Below are 15,901 nucleotides of genomic sequence, written 5' to 3' on the forward strand. Positions count from 1 at the left end.
TGGCAGACTTTATTTTGGGGGGCTCCAAAATCACTGCAGACGGTGATTGCAGCCATGAAAATAAAAGACACTTATGCCTTGGAAGGAAAGTCATGACCAACATAGACAACAATATTAAAAAGCAGAGACCTTACTTTGCCAACAAAGTTCCATCTAGTCAAGGCTATGGTTTTTCCAGTGGTCATGTGTGGATGTGAGAGTTGGACTATAAAGAAAACTGAGCGCCGAAGAATTGATGCTTTTGAACTGTGGTGTTGGAGAAGACTCTTGAGAGTCCCTTGGACTGCAAGGAGATCCAACTAGTCTATCCTAAAGGAAATCAGTCCTGGGTGTTCATTGGAAGGACTGATATTGAAGCTGAAACTCCAAGATTTTGGCCACCTGATGTGAAGAGCTGATTCATTTGAAAAGACCCTGATGCTAGGAAAGATTGAAGGTGGGAGGAGAAGGGGACGACAGAGGATGAGATGGTTGGATGGCATCACTGACTCAATGGACATGAGTTTGAGTAAACTCTGGGAGTTGGTGATGGACAGGGAGGCCTGGCGTGCTGCAGTCCATGGGGTCACAAAGAGTTGGACACGACTGAGCGACTGAACGGAACTGAATGCTGCCGTGACTCAGGATGCTACCAGGCTTTTAACCTGTCCGACAGTGAGAATAGCTTGGGTTTTTAAAAATTGAGTTAAGGGCACTTGGTAAATGAAAGGAAGCAAGTATGCAATAGTTTCTATTTATCTTCATATAACCTAAAGAAAAACGTACTATGCACTGTGTATCACATCAGCCTATTAAAATTGGGCATAACATCTTAATATGTTGCCCAGATGTTTACAATATACTTTCAACAATGATGCCGTACTCTATGAGCTTACTTCCCGGTATGGAGTAACTTTGATTAATGTCAATGATGACTCTTTAGTTAACAGATCTCTAAGGTTTAAATTGTATTTCATATCAAAAGCCAGCTGCTACACATATATCAATCAAAATTGAGTCCTATAACTCAAAAACAAATCATGCTGTCTAAACCCTGATCTTTGTCTTTACTCTGATATATGTTCCTCCTATAAAGTTAATGGCAAATACACAGTTTAGAATTTGGGGTTATATATTATTTAGGGTCATCAGCATACAGCACTGGGAGAGAAACTATGAGTCCATCACCAGGGGTTTTACCAAACAGAGCATAAACGCTCCGTGGGATGCCACAGATGTGGCAGACAGTTGCAAAGCTCTCCAGAGAAAGTATAGAGCATTATTCTTCAAACATCAGTTTTTCCAGCGTAGTTAAATGTTACTAAAAATGTATGTTTGTCTTCCCAAAATCATATTTCCCTCTTGCATTTTCTGAGTTATAAATCTTCAAAGGAGAATAGATTCTGTATTATTCACTGGTCGTCACAGTCCCCCTCCTAGGTTCTCTTAATGCCTAAACAATGAGCTTACTTATATGCACTCAGGAGGTCTGCTGCTCATTAAGCAGGTAAAAATAATAGTTACAGTTAGCAGACTTTGTTTTGCAAGTGACATGGCCTTGTTCTGGCACCAGTGCCTTCTAAGGTACATGTTAAAGTCTGTGGGCAGTTCTCTCTTTCAAAAAAATTTCTTCGATAAATGCTCATTAATTTAAAATAGGGGAAAAAAACAGGCTGTAACTTCTTCAAATGTATGTTCTAGCCCATTTGTGCCATTAGCAAAATGGATGTAAAGAAAAAAATTATACCAAAAAACTTAATATTTCCAAGAATATTACTTTTCCATAATATTCTTCTAACCATCAAATAAAACACATTTTCCATAACTAATGGAGACAAAACTACCTACCCTTCTGCTTTTATATCTTGGTCCTAAAATGGCCCTTATAATCCATTTCTTTTAACTTAATTTCAAAGATTGAGAAAATGAGACATGTAAAGTAATGTTGTATCTAATTGACTTGGTCATATCTCTTTAAAATAATTTTTACTACGCAAAAAATTCTTAGCTTATTGAAATACATATTCAACTCTTTCTTGAATTTTATTATCATAGCATACACTGATTTAAGATCTGGTTTAGTATAAAATAGTAAAAGAAAATAGTCTAACAATAGACTTACTTGTGATTATGAACTATTTAAAACTGCTAGCAACATGTATCAGTTGATTTCAACAGTCATTTAACTAACAGAACCAACAAGACTATGCTGTTAAACAATATGGGATTTAAATATAGCTGAGAATGATACTATGTTTAAAAATCATATTTTTAAAGCATCCTATTCTATGCCTGCAACTATGATTATTATATTGTTCCAGATTTGGATAAATGTTTGATGAACACAGATGCCGTAAGACTTAACCAACCATAAAGCTATTTGAGCTTAACTTTTCTCTCTTCAATTACTCAGTGAGTGAATACTATAAATTTCTGGACAAATTTTATGTGACCAAAACCTTACAGGCATTTGTCAATGAGCTGAACTGTTGTGGGGAGTAGTCTATGAAAGACTGATTACCGTCTGTACCCACAACCATAGGCAAGTCCTCATACAGTGATTGCTCATGACCTGCTCCCTCATCTATAAATGCTAGCCTAAATGGTATTCAACCATTTACATGATCTGCTTTAAGAAAAAAAAGTAATTGAACATTGATAAATAAGAGTATTTGATCCAGCGTGTGGCTTTTCAACCACCTGAATCCTCTCCCTTGGATAATTTGAATTTGAGGCCTTTGTAATGGAAAAATAAGTAATACTTAGCGAGCAATTATTGTTGTGTGTGTTAAGTTGCTTCAGTCACGTCTGACTCTTTGTGACCCTATGGACTATAACCCAGCAGGCTCCTCTGTCCATGGGATTTTCCAGGCAAGAATACTGGAGTGGATTGCCATGCCCTTCTCCAGGGGATCTTCTGTACCCAGGGATCAAACCCACGTCTCTTGTGTCTCCTGCACTGGCAGATGGGTTCTTTACCACTAGTGCCACCTGGGAAGCCCTATTTCCTAATAACATAATATAATAGCCAAATTATTATCTAACAACAATGATTGAGACAAATCCCAAATATACTACTAAATGTTCAATCATCACTCAACATCCTTAGATAGGCAGGTACACTTGCCTTTGCCTCAGCTATAATTTTGAGTCAAAAGGGAAAAGGATGAAGATAATGTTTTAATTTCAACTTGAATTCAATAGGTTACCAATACCTGAAACCCAGGAAGACTTTATGTGTTAGTGTACTATGACTGCCACAACAAAGTATCACAAACTGGATGACTTAAACAATAGAAGTTTACGATGTCACAAAAAGACTAGAAATCGAAAATCAAGGAGTTGGCAATGTTGGTTTTATCTGAGACCCATGAGGGGAAGTTTTGTTCCAGGCCTCTCTCTTGTGTCTTACAGATGGCCTCCCAGGCCTAGGTCTTTTCACATCATTTTCTCTGTGTGTCTGTGCCTCGATTTTTATAAGGACACCTGTCATATTCCATTATGACCCAAACTAAGAATGTCATTTTAACTTGATTTTCTCTGTAACGACCCTAACTCCAAATAAGCCACATTCTGAGGTACTGGGTGTGAGGATTCAACATATGACTTTTAAATTGGCACTGGGGAAACACTACTCAACCCATAACACTCTAACAATAAATTCCAGACTTTTAGCTGTAATTGAAAGAAAGAAATCTCAGGAATTGACAACTGTGAGCTTGCATTCCTGCAAAGCCTCCAAAAGCATGAGTTAAACTGTGATTACTCTCTCCTGCATGCCCTGCTCTCCTTTTTCTGTTGTCCTAGCCTCTTAATTTCTTAATCTCTGGTTACTACTTGTCAACTCTAAATTTATGAATATCAAGAACTATCTGAGGATTTTCTGTTCTTTGAGTAATATGAGAACATTTAACTTCCAGTACCACTAGTGTCAAAAAGTGTGAAAGTGAAAGTGTTAGTCACTCAGTTGTGTCCGACTCTTTGTGACGCTATGCACTGAAGCCAGCCAGGCTTCTCAGTCTATGAAGGAATTCTCCAGGCAAGAATACCGGAGTGGGTTGTCTTTTCCTCCTCCAGGGGATCTTCCCAACTCAGGGATGGGACCCAGGTCTCCTGCATTGTAGGCAGATTCTTTGCTTCTGAGCAACCAGGGAAGCCCCGGTGTCTCCAGTGGAGGGCAGTGGTTAGAACTAGTCTTTTGTGGCTGCCTTGAGTCCAGCCATCTTTCTTTTATGTATAAGTGATTATTGGATCAACCATGTGAGAGGTTCAGACTGGACTATTAAGTGGCCAAAGCCACTTTGAGCAACTATTCAAAATAATAAGATGGATCTAAATAAATTGGTTGAATTCAAAGATTTAGGAACTACAAGTCTAATTTCCCTTTAACTACATGGCAGGCACAGAACAACCGAAAAGCAGTAAAAGAAAAACAGACTTTCTAAAAAAATTTATTATCATCTGTCAAGCTCATAAATCAGATTTAATTTTCCCTTGGTGGGAACAATATTCAAATCATAATGTGTCCTTTTATTTGAAATATTGACTAGCCTCTTGTTTAAATGACAGTGTTTTAGACTGAAAACTTTGATTTTGACCACCTTTAAAAAGAGCCAAAAAAATTTTTTTAATTAAAAAAATTTTAATACATATAAAGGAAAATCCCACAAAATACATGTTTTGGGGGAGAAGAAATGGATCAAACCCTCAAACTAAACCTCAGTTTCATAGCACCATGGAAATATGCCTACCTTCTTGATTAGGGATTCCTTTAGAAGCTGCCAATGTTACTAATTAAAAAACAACAAAAAAGCCAAACACACACATGCATTAAGAAGAAAGTTAGCAAAATCTACATGGACTAGAAGTCACAACACTGATCAGAGAATTTAGAGAGGAAGGCAACGCAGGAGGAAGGCGGTAGGACAGGAGGCAAGTAGATAGGAGGGAGCCAAATCAAGACAGAACTCAAACTCCCACTGGGTTACCGGAGCTGTTGACTGATGTAAAAGCCTCTGAACTCCCTTGGTCTGCAAGGCATGTTCACAATCAGCTCCCATCAAGTGAAAGAAAACAACAACAACAAGCATGTCTGAGTTCCATAAAACTAGAAAGAAACTAACTTACAAATACCTCTTCTCAATGAAATTTACATCGTGAACATAATCTTGTGATAAATACAAATATTACCATTTTTCCTAGCATTTGCCAATTAGATTAATACTAGTTTCACACTTTATGACAAGAAATGACTATAATTCATCTTATTTCCATCTAATGATTGGAAGTGGAAGTGTTAATTGCACAGTCGTATCCAGTTCTTTGAGATCCCACAGACTGTAGCACACCAGGCTACTCTGTCCATGGAATTTTCTAGGCAAGAGTACAAGAGTGGGTTGCCATTCCCTTCTCAGGAGATCTTCCAGACCCAGGGATAGAACCTGGGTCTCCTGCATTGCAAGTAGATTCTTTACCATCTGAGACATAGACTAGTTGTTCACATATAACCACAATAAAAATTCAATTAAATAATTTATTTAGTTCTTTACCAATTATATCTACCAAGAAACTATAACGCAGAGGAATAAAAACTAAGCCTAAGGTATGAAAAAGACTGTGTCCCAATAAAAAACCCTCAACACAGCAAAAAATATGCATGTACATGCATGCGCACACACACACACACACACACACACACACACACACACGCATGCATACACACACACAGTATAACCGGTGGCAAATTTGGAATTAATTTTTTAAAAAGCTTTAGACAGGCTCACTGCATCATGAATGTGATACTCTTATTTATAATATGTTACAGAGTGTGGATTGACAAACTATGGCCTGTGGGCTAAATCTGCCTTCTAACTGGTTTTATATCAGTGGAGGGATTAGAATGTTTTTTTCACAATTTTATATGATCACATTTTAAATGATGATATAAGGACCTACATAACCATTTTCCTTCTTGGTACACAAAGTTTAAACTGTCTTTACATGACAGTTTACAGAAAGTTTGTCCTGGTATTGAGTATACTGCACTCATATATACCCACTCCAGTGTTCTTGCCTGGAGAGTCCTGTGGACAGAGGAGCCTGGTGGGCTGCTGTCCATGGGGTCGCACAGAGTCAGACACCACTGAAGCGACTTACATGCATGCATGCATTGGAGAAGGAAATGGCAACTCACTCCAGTACTCTTGTCTAGAGAATCCCAGGGACATAGGAGTCTGGTGGGCTGCCGTCTATGGGGTCGCACAGAGTCAGACACGACTTGAAGCGACTTAGCAGCAGCAGCAGCACTCATATACTGAAATGTTGTTATAAACTAATTATTGTCATGCTTTGAGCTAGGCTTTTAATATCTCAAAAAGCAACCAACTATCACCATGTTATCAGCATCCCTGTCCTCAGGTTAAGTTTTCTAAGCTGTTACTCATTCTGGTTACAGCTCAATCCCTGGCCATCATTCAGAGAGAAGATAAAAAGTCAGATTAAAAAATAAGATTCTGTAAAATATCATCTGTATATTGTTTTATTCAACAAAATTTATTAGGCACCTCCTTTGTATCAGAAAAAGTAAATTAAGGAATCTGTTCTAGGTCAATGCCCAAGTTATTGGCTTGGCCAGCTGTGTGGAGAGATGTGCACTCATCCAGTAAAAGGATATTGAAAAAGCTGCAAGGTGAGGTTCCAAATAAATTGAAGTTCTGAAATGCTTATGAGGCATAAGGTGAAAATACATGGAATAAGCTGGAAACATGGCCTAGCAACTCAAGAGAAGTATGGCCTGAAGAATATTTCAAAGCCATAAGCACGTACTTGAGAATTCAAATATATTTGAAGTTAACAAAGTAGAGATATACGGGTAAAGAATGAAGGAAGAATACATAGGTATTACCAACAGTTACGGCTAAAGAACTGTGAAATCAGGAACAATATCAGAAAAGGTCAAAGAGCTCTGATCTAATTTTAAGAAAAAAGTCATGGTTATCACTAGTCTTGGAGGTCTTGCTCAGTCGTGTCCGTCTCTTTGTGACCCCGTGGAAGGTAGCCTACCAGGCTCCGCCGTCCATGGGATTTTCCAGGCAAGAATACTGAAGTGGGCTGCCATGAGGTTGTCAATTAATGAAACATTTTTCAAAAGTGAGTTAATTTAAGAGAAAAGTTGTGATCTTAGTGGTAGAAGATAAAGAGGAGTGACTAGAGAAGAAAAGAGATTGTACCGTGCCGAAGCAAAAATTGTACTGGACAAAGTTAAAAAGACAAGGAATACTTTATTCATGGCTATTGCCAGAGGGAAGAAAGAACAGACTCAGCCTGAGATCAATTCCACTGAGGGAAAGGACTGGAGAGTTTTAAGAGATGGAGTCGGGGCATCTTGGGCCCCCACAGTTTGCTAACTGGCCTTACAGATCTTCTCCTATCTTCATGACAGGTGATAGTTTTACAATCTGGAGCAAAGTGCCTCCCCATTGTAGGTTTTCCATTCTTGCCTAGAAACTGGCCGTCAGGGGCCCTATCTTTCTTAATGACTGAAGGATGGCTCCCAGGTTTTGAAAAAGACATTCCTTTGTTTTATCAATAAAACCGTCTGACTCTGTGTGATTCTATGGACTGTAGTCTGCCAGTCTCCGCTGTCCATGGAATTCTACAAGCAAGAATACTGGAATGGGTTGCCATTTCCTTATCCAGGGAATCTTCCCAATCCAGGAACTGAACCTGCCTCTCTTATGTCTCCTGCATTGGCAGGCATGTTCTTTACCACTAGTGCCACCTGGGAAGCCCAAACTGTCAAGAGGTCTTTTAAAAGATTTATATTTCAAAGGGGAGAGAAATAACAGAAAATTCCATTTTTTATGAAGTAAATGCTCTAAGGAAAGGTAAGTTAAGGGCCTAGAATTAAGAAGAAGCCTTTTTAAACTTTAGTCAAGATGAGATTTTTAAAGTTGACTTGGTCAACTAATTTGAAGAGTAAATTGAGATAAGTTGGAGACAAAGATAATAAATTGCCTCTTCAAGGAGCTCAGGTGGGAAGGGATAAAGACACTGGAACTAGAAAGACTGCAAGATTAGAAACTAAATATAAGTTTTTACAATATAAGAAAAGCATTTTATAATCTGAAGGAAAATGAGAGGGATATCATATAGAGATTTGTAGGAATAATCATGGAAACAAAAGTCTCTGAGCAAAAGTCAGAATACTGGGTATACAGTAAAATTTAAAGGGTAGACAAGAGTTTCTCTTCCACTGAGACCATAAGGACAGAAGAATCAAAAATATTTGTGTAGCATAGCTTAGCAAAATAAAAATATACAGAAGTTAATCAAAATTAATTTCTCCCAGAGTAGAGGCCTGATATCAATGGAACAGCCTTTTTTAAAACCTTCATACTAAAGTGTTTTGAACTATTAATATTCTGTTAATATCATCATCTTGTTGACAACTCACATTTTAGTATACTGTTTTCAGGTATTCTAGAAAAACACCCACAACTGATGACCTCAGAAATACGAGAAGTCTCTCACTGCCCAGTAGTGACCCTGCTGTCTTTGGAGGAGTGATGAGCTGTTTATAAGCAATAGCTGTTAAGACTGAAGGCAGCATTCTAAACTGAAGGTTAAGTGCCGCCTGCTTTTGAGTCTGCAAGAAAAATGTTACAATCTTGGGTTTTTATATGGCCTATTGAATGCTGGAATATTTCATGTGACAAAATAAAAATATACTTAAATATAAATAGGCTCTGGTAAATAAGTAAACTCCTAAATCATACACAAAATTCTGTATACCATCTAGAGTGCCAGCTTTTACATTTTGTGGAGTCATGATATTCTTCATGAGGCTGATGAAATCCATGGGAACATAAATTTCCTCCAGTATAGGTGGAATTCATTGCCTTTGCTCTCAGCAAATGTTATACTGGGATAAAACAGAAAGCACACCATAATATTTAAGGAGAAGTAGAAAGAATATTAAAATGGCCCGTTCTCATAAATTGAAATGGAGTTTCAGGTAAAAATACTGTTACTTTCTGTCAGTTATCCATATTTCAATATTATATAATTCTATAGATTTACTTCAGTAATATTTCTGTGGAAGACAGCATATTAAGTTTAGGCTCTAATTTAAAAGTTGAGAAAACTTTTAAATATCTTCACATGTGGATCATATTGTACTACTATGATACAAAATAAAAATACTAACTAGTACTTCAAATGCTTCTCGGTAAATTTGAAAGTTTGCAGATAAAACATTATAGCTAGTGTTAGGAAATATCCATAAGAAATAATTTTCCTGGAAAAAAAGCACAGAGAAACATAACATCCTAGCATTCAACAAAAGAAGACCCTTTGAAGAAATATGCAATTTAATGCTTAAAATTTTATGCCTAACAAAAATTAGTTTGCGTAGTAATTCTGAGTATTGTTTTGATCTTTTAACCAATATAATTAGGAAAGGCTATATCATTTAACTTACTGAAAATTGTTTTAACCTAAATCTTACAGGTTTAAGTGAGGCAACAAAAAGTATGTGATATGAAGTAAGTCAGAAAGAGAAATATAAGTATGGTATACTAACACATTTATACGGAATCAGGAAAAATGGTACTGAAGAATTTATTTGCAGGGCAGCAATGGAGAAACAGACATAGAAAATAGACTTATGGAGATGGGGAGAGCGGAGGAGAGGATGAGATGTATGGAGAGAGTAACATGGAAACTTACGTTATCATATGTAAGATAGAGAGCCAACGGGAATTAGGTGTATGTCTCAGGAAACCCAAACAGGGACTCTGTATCAACCTAGACGGGTGGGATGGGGAGGAAGGTGGGAGAGAGTTTCAAAAGGGAGGGGATATACGTATGCCTATGGCTGATTCATGTTGAGATTTAACAGAAAACAACAAAAGTCTGTAAAGCAATTATCCCTCAATTAAAAAATAAATTTTTTAAAGTATATGATATATAGTAGTATTGAAATAAGATAGAGACCAAGCTTAAAAACTCCCAAGCAGACAAAAGATCACTTAAGCCACATAAGAAAAACTAAGTCTAGCTAATTTCATAGATATAATGGAAAGTCACTTTAGGTCATTTCTTATAAATGCCTCTGATAATCATAAAAGAAGCTTATGGCATCTTCCAAGTTAATCATTTTTTCCAACCCCCTGCTCTCTGGAAACCCCCACAGTAATAACTAATCCTTGTAAAGTTTAAAAAACTTTGATTTTCACTTTGTAAGTCATCCTGTAACATTATGAGCAACATGTCAGGTTAAGACTTGAAGGAACCCTACTCTTGGAGTTTATTTCTCACTCAATAAAACATTCATACCATGTAAAGCTCTCGGAATTGTCTCTTAACAGTAGAGAACTAACAATCTGAGACTGATTATATTTGTTTTCAAGTTTTCAAACTGATTAACAAGCATGTTTTATATTGGAAAAATATCTAGGAAAGAGTTTTTTCCTCCCTAACAATGCAATCCAAAGAATATTAGGGGGGAAAAATCATGACACACAAAAGAAGATGCATAGCTTGTTAACATATGCCATATAAAACACAGAGTAAATGCTCAGAAGTGGTTCCCTCTCTGCAGTAGAGGGATAATGAGATTCTAAATCTACCTATAATTGAGACCAATAGCTTGTTACAGAATAGGAACTGCTTTCAAGTCCAAAGTCACTCTCAACCTTAGTGAATGAATAAATATAATGATTTAACATCTATTGCATTAGACCACAGTAGGGAAACCTAGTGATTGATTCTCACAATGAAGTCTGTATCTCTAGAGAAGAACAGGGCTATAAGAGCATTGGATGGCCATAATTACCAATGTGGTCTCCACGGTAATTATTATAAACCTAAATAGCAATGTTTATGATCTATCTATTAACTGTCAAGTCATTAACTATGAAAATATATATATGATAGAATATATAGCCAGTAAATTTCATACATATTGAACTCTGTTATTTTACTAAGGTCCATATTACCATCAGTACCACAGTCCACTTCTGCGGACAGCTGTAATAATCATGCTGCCTGCTAGTCTCTCTGAGGCAGAAGTAAGCTAGCAGAAACACCAACAATAAACGTCACCTTTTACTCATATTTATTAAAGGAGAAATGCCTACCACAGTCAAACGTTTTGTTGCACTGTTGATAACTTTTTATTCTTTTTGATATACAAGGAAAATATGCAGCAGTGATTTGCCCAAATGGCTTTAATGTAGTGAAATGAAAGATATCAACCCACACACAGGAAGGCATGAATAACAGAAAGTGAAAGGCACCCAACATGTCCAACTCTTTGTGACCCCATGGACTATACAGTCCATGGAATTCTCCAGGCCAGAATACTGGAGTGGGGAGCCTTTCCCTTCTCCAGGGGATCTTCCCAACCCAGGGATTGAACCTAGGTCTCCAGCATTGCAGGCGAATTCTTTACCAGCTGAGCCACCAGGGAAGCCCAAGAATACTGGAGTGGGTAGCCTATCCCTTCTCCAGGGGATCTTCCTGACTCAGGAATCAAACTGGGGTCTCCTGCATTGCAGGTGGATTCTTTGTCAGCTGAGCTACCAGGGAAGCCCCTGAATAACAGAAAAATAAAGGTAATTAGATACATGGAGATATATATTTAGAAATATACATCCATATCCATTTAAATACATGGAATATATAAGACAGCCTCAGAAATCATAAAGCATTTAGTAAAGCCTTAGATGCTCTGAAAATCAGTTCCAAATATTTAGGCAATACATTAGCTTACTATTAGTAGCAAACAGCAGCAAACAATGACCAACCTGTATAACCAAAATCTAACCACCCCTTTCTTTTTTGCTCCTTCCTTCTGTCTTCTTTTCTCCTTTACTGCTTCCTTCCAACACTTAGGTTGTGCACCTTCTTTGTGCCATGCGTGCTCAGCTGCTCAGTCGTGCCTGACTCTTTTGTGACCCCATGGACTGTAGCTCACCAGGCTCCTCTGACCATGGAATTTTCCAGGCAAGAACACTGGAGTGGGTTGCTATTTCCTTCTGCAGGGGATCTTCCCAACCCATGGATTGAACCTGCATCTCCTGCATTGGCAGGAATATCCTTTACCACTGAGCCACCTGGCAATCCCTCGGTGCTATGGATCACTCAATATGTTGGCATGCAGTTTTTGTTGTTGTTGTTATTTTTTATAAAGCTATTCCATTCTCCACTATCTCATGACTCCTTTCCAGTGAGGAAAGAAGTTGATTTACAAAGCTGTGTTAGTTTCATGTATATAACAAAGTGATTCAGTTGAACATACATATATGTTTTTTTTCAGATTCTTTTCCCTTATAGGTTATAACACAATATCGAACATAGTAAAGAAATAAGCTATCAAGCCATGAAAAGACATGGAGAAAACATGAGCAACATAACTAAGTGAAAGATGCCAATTCAAAAAGGCAATGTACTGTTTCATTCCTTATGTATGACATTCTGGAATACATAAAAGTAAGGAAACAGAGGTTGCAAGGGGTTAGGAGGTAGGGAAGGATGAATAGGCAGAGTGGAGATAATTTTTTAGGGCAGTGAATATACTGTGTGTGATACCATAGGACAGACACATATCCTTATATATTTGTCCAAACCTATAGAATGCAGAACACAAAGTGTGACCCCTCTGGTAATATGTGGATCCTAAGTGTCAATGATATCTCACTGCAAGGTCATCAGTTATAACAAATGTACCACCCTTGTGGAGGAAGTCAAATATGGAGGAGGCTATGAAGGCATGGCTTCCCTGATGGCTCAGACAGTAAAGAATCTGCCTGCAATGTAGGAGATCCAGGATTGATCCCTGGGTCAGGAAGCTCTCCTGGAGAAGGAAATGGCCACTCATTCCAGTCTTCTTGCCTGGAGGTTCCCATGGACAGAGGACCCTGGAGGACTACAATCACCCAAAGTGTCAGACATGACAAAGCAAATGCCATTTTCACTTTCAAGATACTAATAAAAGGAATCCTGACTTTTTAATCAAAACACGTACAAGTATATACATATTAATCACTAGAAGTAAAATTCACCAAAATTTGGAAATGAACTGTGGTGTTGGAAAAGACTCTTGAGAGTCCCTTGGACTGCAAGGAGATCAAACCAGTCTATCCTAAAGGAAATCAGTCCTGAATATTCATTAGAAGGACTGATGCTGAAGCTGAAACTCCAATATTTTGGCCACCTGATGCGAAGAACTGACTCATTGAGAAAGACCCTGATGCTGGGAAAGATTGAAGGCAGGAGAAGAAGGGGACGACAGAGGATGAGATGATTGGATAGCATCACTGACTCAATGGACATGAGTTTGAGCGAGCTCCGGGAGATGGTGATGGACAGGGAAGCCTGGCATGCTATGTCCATGGGGTTGCGAAGTGTTGGACATGACTGAGCAACTGAACTGAACTGATGGTACATATAAAATAAGAAGAAAAATGCCTTTCAATTTTCTTTCAGTTAATCTTCTCCAAGGTTTCCTCTGCTCTACCCACTGGGAAAGCCAGGAAGACCTCTTCACCTTCATCTAAATTCAGCTTCTTTAGAATTGAGAATAGGTACTGAACCCACTATGGGCTTTAAACCACAGCAGTGTCTAACTCCCTTCAGTTAGGCACTAATGTAATACATTAATCTCAGTAATCACAATCATCACAATAACTAGCTTACACAAATAATGATGTTACACATTGAAAATAAAGTAAATAGATTTAATTCTCCCTCACTTCATATGCGTAGGGACCAGTGGAAAGATCTATTAATAACATTAGGAAATAATATTTAGTGACACTATTCTTCAAGCTGCTTTAATTCTATCAAGTTTCACAATTTCAAGCCATATAAACATTAAAAATATGTTCTGAACAAATTATGTTTATAATCTATGGAAACTCAGGAACTAAGATGAGTATTCAGGCCTAGTTACAACCGTAAGCTCAAATGACCTTGAAGTCATTACACGTGAGTACCGTGCAGGTACACTTGGAACATGTTCAAGTCTTGATCTCATCAGTTAAGTACACTCTGGCTTCTGGGATCAAGCAAGCTGTTTTGGCTCAATATAGTTCTCCTCCCCTCCAGATTGACCCCTCCCTCTCCTTCTGACATGAGGCATCAGAACTCTTTCCATGAGACATCCGTGTCACTGTCAAGGTTATAATACACTTTTTCTGGAATATTGTAAGAGTAGACATCATTAAGGGCTTCCCTTGTGGCTCAAACAGCAAAGAATTCACCTGCAATGAAGGAGACCAGGGTGTGATCCCTTGGTTAGGAAGATCCTCTGGAGGAGGGAATGGCAAGCCATTCCAGTATTCTTGCCTGGAGAATTCCATGGACAGAGGAGCCTGTCAGGCTACAGTCCATGGGGTTGCAAAGAGTCAGGCATGAGTGAGGGACTAGAGAGAGAGAGAGGGACATCATAAACTGGTAAGTGTACAACGATAAAGTTCTCCTAAAATTTGTTGTCTAAAAGATTTTTAAACATCACATGTTCAATGACTCAAAACTTAACAAACTTCAGAAAAAAAAAATAGCTATTTTAGACAGTGTATTATTTCCCTAGGCTTCTCTTTAGCTAAAATGAATTGTCAAAAGGCATGTCTTTATATACATACACTCTTCAGCCACCAAAGAGAAAGCATGGCATAAAAACTGCACGACCCTGTTGGTTACAAGGACCTACTGTTCAGCACAGAAAACTCTGCTCAGCTTTGCCCGGCATCCAGGATGGGAGGGGAGTTTGGGGGAGAATGGATACATGTACTGTGGCTCGGTTCCTCTGCTGTTCACCTGAAACTATCCTAACCTGTTAATCAGCTATACCCCAATACAAAATAAAAAGTTTTTTTTAAAAAAACAACATGACCATCTGCAAACGAAGACAAAATCAACTTGACACTGCACTTATTGCTCCTATGGCTCACTTTTGTTATAGTCAAGAGAAAGCTATGGTCATTTCTGTTGTTTTTATTCCTTTAGAACTCTTAAATTAGGTGATAATGGTTTTTCTCAGTTTTATTAAAGTATAACTGACAAACTAAAAGCATATATATATATATATATCAGATATACAACATGATTTAATATATGTGTATGTTTTTAAAGAGTTACCACAATCAAGCTAATTAACACAACCATCACCTCACATAGCCACTGTGTGTGTTTGCTAAGATCTATTCTTTTTCTTTTTTGCCCATGCTCTGTTGCTCCCAGGATCTCAGTTCCTCAACCAGGAATCAAATCCAGACTACAGAGTGAAAGCATTGAATCCTAACCACAAGACCACTGGGTAACTCCCAAGACAGTCTCTTGCCAAATTTCAATTACTCAAAGCGGTATAATAATAAAGGGATTCATTCACCCAGAGCATATAATGACTATAAATAAACATGCACCACATCAGCACACCTAAATTTAATAAGCAAATACTAACACATTTGAAAGGAGAAATAAATAATACAACAGAAATAGAGAAGTTTAATACCCTACTTTCAACAACAGATAGATAATCTCAAAAGAATATGCATAAGCAAACTTTGGACTTGAGCTATACTTTAAACCAAATATTCCTAACAGACATGTCTGTGACATTCCACACAACAGGATCTGAGCACACATTATTTTCAAACACACACAAAATATTCTTCAGGATAGATCATATGTAAGGTCACAAAACAAGTCTTAGTAAATTTAAGACAATTAAAATATCATGCCAAGTTTCCTTTCCAAACAAACTGGTATGAAACAAAATCAACAGCTGAAGGAAACATGGAAAATTCAGAAATATGTGCAAATTAAATAACACACTCCTGGACAACCATGAGTTAAAAAGAAATCACAAGTGAAACTTAAAAAGTACACTGAAACAAAAATTTGGGAGATGGTGCTG

This window comes from Dama dama, chromosome 18, assembly GCF_033118175.1.
Source record: "Dama dama isolate Ldn47 chromosome 18, ASM3311817v1, whole genome shotgun sequence".
Classification (NCBI taxonomy): Eukaryota; Metazoa; Chordata; class Mammalia; order Artiodactyla; family Cervidae; genus Dama; species Dama dama.